The sequence below is a fragment of the Euphorbia lathyris genome, chromosome 3 (genome assembly GCF_963576675.1).
Source record: "Euphorbia lathyris chromosome 3, ddEupLath1.1, whole genome shotgun sequence".
NCBI lineage: Eukaryota > Viridiplantae > Streptophyta > Magnoliopsida > Malpighiales > Euphorbiaceae > Euphorbia > Euphorbia lathyris.
The window spans coordinates 13558042-13567740 of NC_088912.1; the positions used below are offsets into that span (position 1 = coordinate 13558042).

At 37.4% G+C, this 9699-nt stretch overlaps 1 long non-coding RNA gene across 2 annotated transcripts; it reads left to right on the forward strand.

Annotated features, from left to right (window-relative positions):
- The first annotated feature begins 616 nt into the window (after positions 1-616).
- Positions 617-4747, forward strand: LOC136224302 (uncharacterized). 2 transcript variants are annotated; one of them, XR_010686369.1, is made up of 5 exons: positions 617-779; positions 1595-1789; positions 2137-2448; positions 2571-2675; positions 4063-4747. It is a non-coding gene; the product is annotated as an uncharacterized lncRNA (long non-coding RNA). The 2 variants fall into 2 exon arrangements; XR_010686368.1 differs by lacking the exons at positions 617-779; positions 1595-1789 and having other exon boundaries at positions 2058-2448.
- Positions 4748-9699: the final 4952 nt, after the last annotated feature.

Genomic DNA, 9699 nt, shown 5'->3' on the forward strand with positions numbered 1-9699 from the left:
CAGAAGGACCAAATGACAAAATATTGTCTTCTTTAATCATATCGAGTTCGAATTTGTTAGGATTTCTATGGATCATCAACATAGGTGAGAAAGTCTTGTTCGTTGCTCTGCCTGTGATTTTCAAAGAAATGTACTTATACTCTCTCTGTACTTGTATATATGTGAATTTGATGCAATACGAAACTATTTCTACAAATTCCTGCACTGATTTTTAGTTTGTTTTCTAATCTACCCAAAGCTCCTAATTTTTAATATATGGCTTTGCAATTTGAACTTTCAGCTCCATCATTGAGTTTAAAATATAATGTTTATCAATCCAAATTATTTTGGTTTTGGATTTGTTTTTTCCCTTGTTTGAAAATTTCTCAATAGATTATTTAGGTTGTAAACTATGTTTTTAAGTTACAAACAGAGAAAGAGTTATGTAAGGAAATGGCTATTGAGGCACGGAACGACTTCTTTAAAAAAAATCAAAACTCATTGACAAATTTGAACAGATCTATCATGTAATGTTTAAGAAATCAAAATAAATTGGAACAGATAGGGAAAAATCTGAGTTGATCTAGACAACAGCTGATTTAAACAGGAAAACATGATGATTTTAGTATAGTTATTGTTGTGCAGGGAAATGGATGCTGAAGAAAAGGATAATCAATGTCAAGATGTGAGTGTTTCAATAGGTCTTGTAGGCACTTATACCAAATCAGAAGGAGAAAAAAAAACGATATTCTAGTATTGATTGCAGAACGTCGCCGGCGAAAACTATTAATCGGTTGCAAGTAAGTTGAGTTTTTGAGTGCTATTTTCTTGTTTATGTTAACATGTCTCTTACTCCTGAAATTTGCATTATTTAAATGACAAATGATCAAAAAAAAAATTGAGAACATTTGTTTTATTGTTTGGTTCATTATATTGTAAGTTGTATGACCAAATTTCTTTGTTGTACAATGCTATTATTGAGTTGAGTTTAGAATACAATAGTTCATCTCTCTCAGCTCTAGCTTGTTATAATGTCTCGAACATCTTTTGTTGGCTGGCATATTTATAAAAAAAAAAGTCATAAAAGTAAAACCTCTTGGAAGGAGGTGGATTTTCTTATGCAATTTTCAGATTTAAGACTTGAACTCATAAAAATAAACCCATATAATTTTTTCTTAACAGCACTAAGATTCATGTTTTTTTTTTTATATTCAAGTTCAACACATAGAAAACTCAAAAAGGCTTCCATTTACAATTTTTTAGGGAATATGAGAAGAGGAAAGAAGAAGATGATATGAAGATATGTTAAATGGATCTAATAGTATAAAAGAGAGTGCTTTTTAAATACCTTTTAATTTTCAATACCTTTTAGGACCTATGAGTTTTGAAGAATACTAATATTGAAATTTCTCTTTTTTAGTATCATTCAAATGTCTTTTTCTATTAATGGAACATGAGTTGAAATTAATGGATACTAAATGTGATAATGTCTGCATCAACATGGTTAAAAGCCATAGAAATACTTACAAATAAATGATTTTAGAATTGAACGTGAAAGGAACATGAGTTGAAATTATTGGATTTTTGGCTGACCAATGCCAGCAACTTTTGGCAGCCGTCCTGGTCTCTTTGCAGGAACAACCAGAGGAGCACCGACAGCTGGAGCAGTCATGGCACCTGGAGTTGTCAAGGCAGCAGCTTTCTTCAGACGACCTCTAGTTCTTCCATTTTATGACTTCTCAATTGTACCCAATTGTATTTTTTTCATAGCAAGCACCTTATTGAACTCTTCATGCTCTTTTTGCCCCAAGTAAGTTATTCTCTTTTCAAATTAAGCACTCCATCAATGTCTTTTAGAGTCACTTTCAATTGTTTTTCCTTTGAAGGAAACTCCAAAGAGAATTTCTCTATCCACTTTCACTACAAAAAAAGAGGGCTTTAGCAGCCTTTTTCAAAACCGCCCCATGGGCTTTATGAAAAGAAGTCCATTTGAACAGCCCATATAAGATAGAGTCCTTAGGCCCATTCCAACATATCATCTGATTTTAGGTTTACTCTGATTTTAGATTTACTTTGAATCACCTATATACTTTCTTCTTCCTCAACTCATCTGGTCTTTCTTGGTCTTTCTTCTTCTTCTTCTTCTCCATCGTGCAGTTCTCCATTCCTAAACCTCTATTCTTACAAATGTATTTTTGTTGAGCGATTATACTTGAAGACGCGCTACTCTCATTTCAGAACCATAGTGAGATGTGGTCGATGAGCAATCTGCGATCCTGATGCTGGCTAATAGGGACCAAGGGAGAGAGAGAGATCAAGAGCTCTTATTCCTCTCACTGACTCCATCCAGACTCATCCAACGGAGGCCACACAAATTCTTTTGAGCTCTTGTGAAAAATCCAATGTTTAGAAGATCAGATTTATCTAATGATCTTATGTTTGGGTATCTACCTCGGCTTTGTCTTGCAGGTACGGTTGATTCTCCTCAAGTTTTGGATGACAAGTACGGTGGATCTTTAAACAGATCAATTGTGTAAGTGTTACAATATCGAAGTGAAATTTTTACTGAATAATTCTGATCAATTGTTCAGGTTTCTCAAATTCAGTAAATGAAGAACATAAAGAAGAGTAGATTTCATCAAATGATTAGCTACTTTAGGTTTCTCCAATTCTACGGTAGACCTTGATTTGATAAGGTGAGCTAGGAATTCATTTGTTAAATAACTATGTCTTTGGCTTTAGTTATATTAGCACTTGTTAAATAACACTTGTTAATCTTCTGAAATTTGGGGTTGTGTGCATCTTTGAACTAAGTTGCTGTAATGGATTGATTTCTGAGGATTCTCTGTTCTAGTCATTATCTGTCAGTGGGCTTTGCAATTTCGGTGTTTAATTTGATATTCATCTTAGCTTGTGATTATCTATTACTTTCAATTAATTCTTTTAATTTATTTACTTGTTGCAGTAAATAGATGTATATGACAAACTTTATTGTCATGAATGCACTTCATTAGTGGGAAATTAACAATTCAAAATTTTATTAGCTACATTTCCTACTTCCTTGGTTAGATTTTATGAGCCACTGCTTTTTAAGGGATTCATGTGTCATGAATGTTTTTTGATTGTTAATCTTTTTATTTCTACTTAGGAGGTTTATTGTTAATCAAGGATTTAAAAACTAATTCTATCGAAATTGATTAAGAAATGCCACCCAACATCATGAAAACAGTGCATTTATGGTGTTTATAATATATAAATATTGGGAAGGATTTCTAATAAAGCATACTTCACTTTTCCCTTCTAAGAAAGAACCTTCCTTAGTCTGGTAAACTGAAAACACCATCCCATGCTAATTAACTACTATAATTATTGTATTTTCATATAATTGTTCTCTCTCACTTTAGGATTTTCCAGCTGGTTTCAGTTTTTATTCTTTTCATCTCTAGCATTCATAATTCTATCTTTATATAAACCTTGCCTGCGGCTTTTTTCCCCCTCTCCATTGCAATTTCCCAACCTCTGAATTCCTCTTACTCAGGTAACTGCATTTCTATCATTCTATTCATGAACTCGATCATAATGTGATTTTTTCAATTGTAAAACCCATCTTCAGATTTTCTTTTCTTAATTAAATTAATCTCCTTTCTTCATAGCTATTTCTCCTTTGCCAACTTTAGTGCTTGTTTAACATGTGGGAGCGGTTGTAGGATGAGCTGGTCTAGATATGTTTTATTGCTTTGTCTTCATGCACATTGTGTGGCTGTCTTTATTTATTTCTTTTAATATTCAGGACAATATGAATTTGTTTTCTTTATCACATTCCCCAGAGGAAGCACTGAACTTCAATTGGGGATCTTAAGCTAGGGCATTAGTGATTTTCTACTTTTCTTTCTTTATTAAGTTATGATTTTGCATGTTTTGATTGATTTTGGTTGTTCAGTTTTGTGTTTTTTGAGAAGGGTTTAGGTTTTTGAACTTGTTTTCCTTGCTTGTTTTGTGTTTTGACGAGTGAATCTTACACTACCATTTCAATTGAAGTTATGCTGCATTGTTTAGTGTAATTTAAGGCTATTTGGTTTTCAGTGTAGGGGTTTATGCTTCAATGGAGATGAAATGGGAATTGAGGGATTTCAAGGAAGAAATGGTAGGGAGTAAGTTTCATCAAGTCCATGAAGCAGCTTCTTCCGTTCTCTCCTTAACTCTCCAATTTAGAGAATACGAGAAACAATTTGAAGTGGCTAAGGATACTTTACTAAAGCAAGAGGAAGAACTCCGAGAACGAGAAGAAGAAGTTGCAATTAAGTTAAGCAGGATAAAGGAAAGGGAAGATGAGATTCAGAAACAGGAAAAGGAATTTCAGGAGCGCAATTCGGAGGACAAGAAAGTGATTCCGGTTCAGAAGGAGGTGGAGGACTGGAGTAGGATGCTTATTATGAAATGGAAGGATTGGCGCAAAAGGAGCATCAGGAGTGTATTCAGGATCTTACTGCGAAAAAGAAGCAATTGGGTTCGCTTATGAAGTCTATTGAAGATCGGAGTAAAAAGTGTAGGAATATCTTTAACGTGATTTGCAAAGATTAGTCTTTGCTATAAAATAGGTCTTTATCTTTTTGTTTGTTGATAAACCTAGTTTTAGGAACTAGATAAGTTTTGAAGTGTTCTTAGTTTGGTAGGATTTGGCTTCCTGATTTTTCTCTAGTTTGTTAACAGATTTTTTAGACTTTATAAGCTGTACTTTCTCTTTTGTTTTCAATAAGAACGATCACTGCATTTTCAAAAGCAATAAGTAATTTTAGGTTTCTGATTTTACAATTGGTATCACAGCTTTCGAAAGGGGCCTGATTGAGTGATTAAACACGTGAGAGTTGGAGTGAAACACGAGTGTGTGCGAAAAAAAAAGGAGTGAGAAATGGCAGCTGAATCAAGTAATTTTACAGCTCCATGTGTGCCAAAATTTGATGGGGACTACGATAATTGGAGTTTGGTCATGGAAAACTTGCTTCGTTCAAACGAATTCTTGAGTGTAATTCAAGTGGGTTATAAGGAACCCGGAGATAATGAAATGCTGCCAGCAGTAGAAAAAAAAGGCACTGGATGAAGCAAAGCTCAAAGATCTGAAAGCAAAGAATTATTTGTTTCAGGCTATTGACAAGTCTATTTTGAAAACTATCACCCAGAAGGAGTAGCAAAGCAACTGTGGGAGTCGATGAAAGTAAAGTACCATGGAAATGAAAGGGTGAAGCGTGCTCAGCTGCAAAGGCTTCGGAGAGTGTTCGAAACCTTGGAGATGAAGATGGGTGAATCTATAACTGACTACTTTGGAAGGGTAATGGTCACAACAAACGATATGAGAAATTGTGGAGCAGATATGGATGATGTCAAGATTGTCGAAAAAATAATTCGAACATTAACAGAGTTCACTGCTTGTGCATGAGCAAAAGGTACGACGTAAGGGAGCTGAAGAACAAGTGCTAAAAGTTGAATATGACTACAACTATGGGCGGTGTGGCAGAGGAAGAAGTAACTTTGCAAGAGGAAGCAGCAATAGTTCAAGAGGAAGAGGGAGAACCAGACAAAGCTTTCATAAAGCCACCATCGAATGCTTCAGGTGTCACGAGCTCGGGCACTTCCAATACAACTGTCCCAACTTTGAAAAGGCAGTAAACTATGTCGAATTCGATGAAGATGAAGAGCTGCTCCACAAAGGATTGTCGGTCACATGCAAGTTGAAAAAACTTTATCAAGTTTGAATAATGTTGTGCATTTACACGGAAATTGCACCTATATATATGATTGAAGTTTGAGTATGTAACATATGAAAATAAAGAACCTTTTATTCATGTTAATGAAATTCTATTCTTTCACGTACTTATCAATACTAGTTATATTATTTATGATTTACGATTAATTAAATTGTTTCCGCTAAATTAGTCGTAATACCTCCAACAAGTGGTATCAGAGCTTAGTCGGTCAAGTGGCTAAATCAAAAATTTCCCTTTACTCCCAATAACCAATTCCAGCAAAAATATTATTTCTCTCCATTGCAGTCACCAACTCAACACTCGTTGTCCCAATTTTCAATGGTGAAAATTATGATTTTGGGAGCATCAAATTCAGAACCATACTGCGTGCTTCGAATTTGTGGGATATTGTATAACAAGGAATTCCACAAAATTCTCCATCAGCAGAAGAAGAACCAACTCCAAAATCAGCCAGCACCGCCAAGCCGGTTCCAGATCAGCAAAAGGAATGGACTCGGAAAGATGCAGATGCACTAGCAAAAATTCACAATGCTGTTGCAGACTCAATTTTTTCAAGAAACATGAATGCCACTACGGCTAAACAAGCTTGGGAAATATTGAGAGATGAATTTCAAGGGATTGCCAAAGTTCGCAACATCAAGCTCCAAACTCTTCGGAGAGATTTTGAGAACCTTAAAATGAAACATGGCGAAGGTATCAAAATCTACTCGTCAAGAGTTAATGAAGTTGTGAACCAGCTACGAGGTTATGGAGAAGATATTAGTGATCAAAGAGTTATCCAAAAACTCTTGATTACACTAACTGAAAAATTTGATTCAGTCGTCAGCGTTATCGAATCCAATTATCTTTCACAAACATCAGTCACCGAAGTACTAGGCACTCTACAAGCTCATGAAGAAAGAATTTGCAGACGAGCATAAATTCATTCCGATGAAGCTTTGCAGTCCAGACACAAAAGTAAATCCTCTTCTTTGAAATTAAAAAATAAATCTGAAGGAAAAGGAGGCTAAAATTCGGGAAATAGTTGGAAATCCAAAGATGGAGACAAGAAAGGGAAATTTCCTCCTTGTGGCATATGTCAACTTACAAACCATTTGGAGAAAAATTTCTCGTGGAAAGGAAAACCCAAATGCAATTATTGTCACAAATTCGGTCACACCAAAAATGATTATAGAAACAAGCCACAACAGCAAGCTGTAGCTAGTCAAGAGACTCAAGATGAAGAAGATCAATTGTCCGTTGCTTGTCAAGCTGTTACAGAAAATAAAGATATGTGGTTAATACAAAGTGGATGCACTAAAAATATTACTAAAGACTCTCACATCTTCACCAAACTAGATGAATCTGTTCAAGTTCCAATTACAGTGATGGGCTTTTGAAGATTCTTAGTCGTATGGGATTTTTTTGCATGAACCTGGAAATTGTGACAGGATTCTACCAGCTTCTAAGCATCAAGTTTCGTCGTGGGCCAATAAAATCCTGCTAGTCTAGACTTGTTCAAAATGGAGGCGGATGCTTCATGAGCTCCGCAAGTACCCTCGTGTAGCTCCTTGAGGATCTGTCGTCCCTCTTCCGTCGTGACACACTTCAACCAGGGATGTCCAAAAGATTTTCTGTATAGGCAATCATTTATTATGGAGAAATAAGCTGCTTTTCTTACCGTCCACCGAGCTTCTTCTTTGTCTTGAGGCAAAGTTTCATCTACAAGATACTGGCGGATGGGTGATCTCCAATCGCTTTCAACAGACGTTAAAAGAGATACAGTTTTTTAGGCAAATGCTGGTGCCGTCTTGACTTCGAATGGGCATTGTAGGTCCGCCCATTACTCTTTACTAGAAGCCAGTTTAGCGAGATGGTCATCTTCTGTGTTTGATCCCCGAGGCACATGGACTATCTCCCACTTGGTTTCCTTGATCTCAAGGTAGCTCAGTAGCGTTTTGACCTCTTCTACATATTTGGCCAGGATGTCATCTTTCACTTCAAAGTTCTTGATCACCTGATTGACCATGAGCTTAGAATCGCTATAGATCACGATCCGCTTGGGTGTAATCTCCTTCAACAGGCGTAGCCCCAATATTAAGGCCTCATACTCCGCTGCATTATTTGTTGCAGGAAAGTCTAACTTTGCTGCATAATGTAGTTTTATATAATGCGGCCCTTTGATCACGATGCCTATCCCTGCACCTTCAACGGAAGAAGCCCCATCAGTGTACATCGTCCATTCTTCAACCTTAGATTTGGGGAGATTCACGCCTTCTTCAGTGAATTCATTCACAAAGTCTGCCAAGACTTGGCTTTTCAGGGCTGATCTACCTTCATAACGGACATCAAACTCACCCAGGCGGATTGCCCATTCCATCAATCTCCCTGAAGTCTCTAGCTTTTGCAGTACTTTCCTCATGGGTATACTAATGCGGACAATGACTGTATGAGCCTGGAAATAAGGTCTAAGGCGAATCGAAGTGGTGACAACGGCCAGTGCCATCTTATCCAATTTCGAATATCGTGTTTCGGCGTCTTTTAGAACTTTGCTCACATAATAGATCGGATACTGATGGCCGTCTTTTTCCCTTATCATGACAGTACAAACTACTTTATCTGTAACAGAGACATACATGTAAAGATTCTCACCTTTCAATGGTCTGCTCATCAGAGGAGGTTCCGTGAGGAAGCGTTTGATTCCTTCGAAAGCTTCCTTACAATCTTCATTCCATTCAAATGCTTTCTGTTTTTTTATCACTTCATAGAAGGGTAGGCATCTACGAGCTGAGCATGAAATGAACCTACCTAAGGCGATGATACGCCCATTAAGACGTTGTACCTCTCTAACATTTTGTGGCGTCTTCATATCCAGAACAGCTTGAATTTTGTCTGGGTTTGGACTTACCCCATTCTGGATGATCATGAATCCTAGGAATTTTCCATAAGTCGCCCCAAAGGTGCATTTCTCCGGATTCAATTTAATATTGTGCTGCCGAAGGACCCCAAGGACTTCCCTTATGTCATCCGCATGCTTCTCCACGCTGGTACTCTTGATGATCATATCATCTACATAGACAGAAAAGTTGACACCTTTTCTCCCTTCGAATATTTTATTCATCATCCCCTGGTAAGTTGCCCCTGCATTTTCTAGTCCAAAGGGCATGACCTTAAAGCAATAGGTCGTTTGGTGTGTCACGAACGAAGTTTTGATCATGTCAGATGGCTCCATCGGGATCTGGTGATAGCTCGATTTCACATCAGTGAAGGAATACATGGCATGTCCCGCGGTTCCGTCTACTAAGATATCAATACACGGTAAAGGGTAGTTGTCATTAGGACAAGCTTTATTGAGATCTGTGAAATCAATACACATACGGTATGATCCGCCTGCCTTCTTGACTAGCACAATATTCGCTAGCCATTGCGTATAAATTACTTCCTCAATGGCGTCCGTCTTCTTGAGTTTAGAAATCTCTTCCTCAATCACCTTCTGTCTCTCAGGACCATGATTCCTCCATTTTTGTGCTATCGGGACCGCGTCCTCGGCGATATTAAGTTTATGAGTAATCACATCCGGACTAATCCCTGGAAGGATCTCATCCTTCCATGCGAAGACATCTTCCGACTTGAGGAGAACCTTTTTAATATCTGCCTTAATCTCATCTTTTAGCCCTATAGTGATTCGTACCTGCTTTCCATTTGCCATAAGAAACATCTCTGTATCTCCCAGGGCCATTGTGATAAGTTCCTCCTCTTCATCATCCTTAGACTGTGGGCGAATCGTCAAGGATGTCGAACATGTCTCCTGAGCACCTCTTTAGTTCCCTTTGACCATTACTCCTCCCTTGGCAGTAGGGATGTACATGGTTAAATGGCGAATGGATATGAGAGCAGCCGCCTCTAAGATGAAAGGCCGTCCCAAGATGACATTATAAGCCAACTGACCATCCATAATGGAGAATTCCAGATCTCCCTT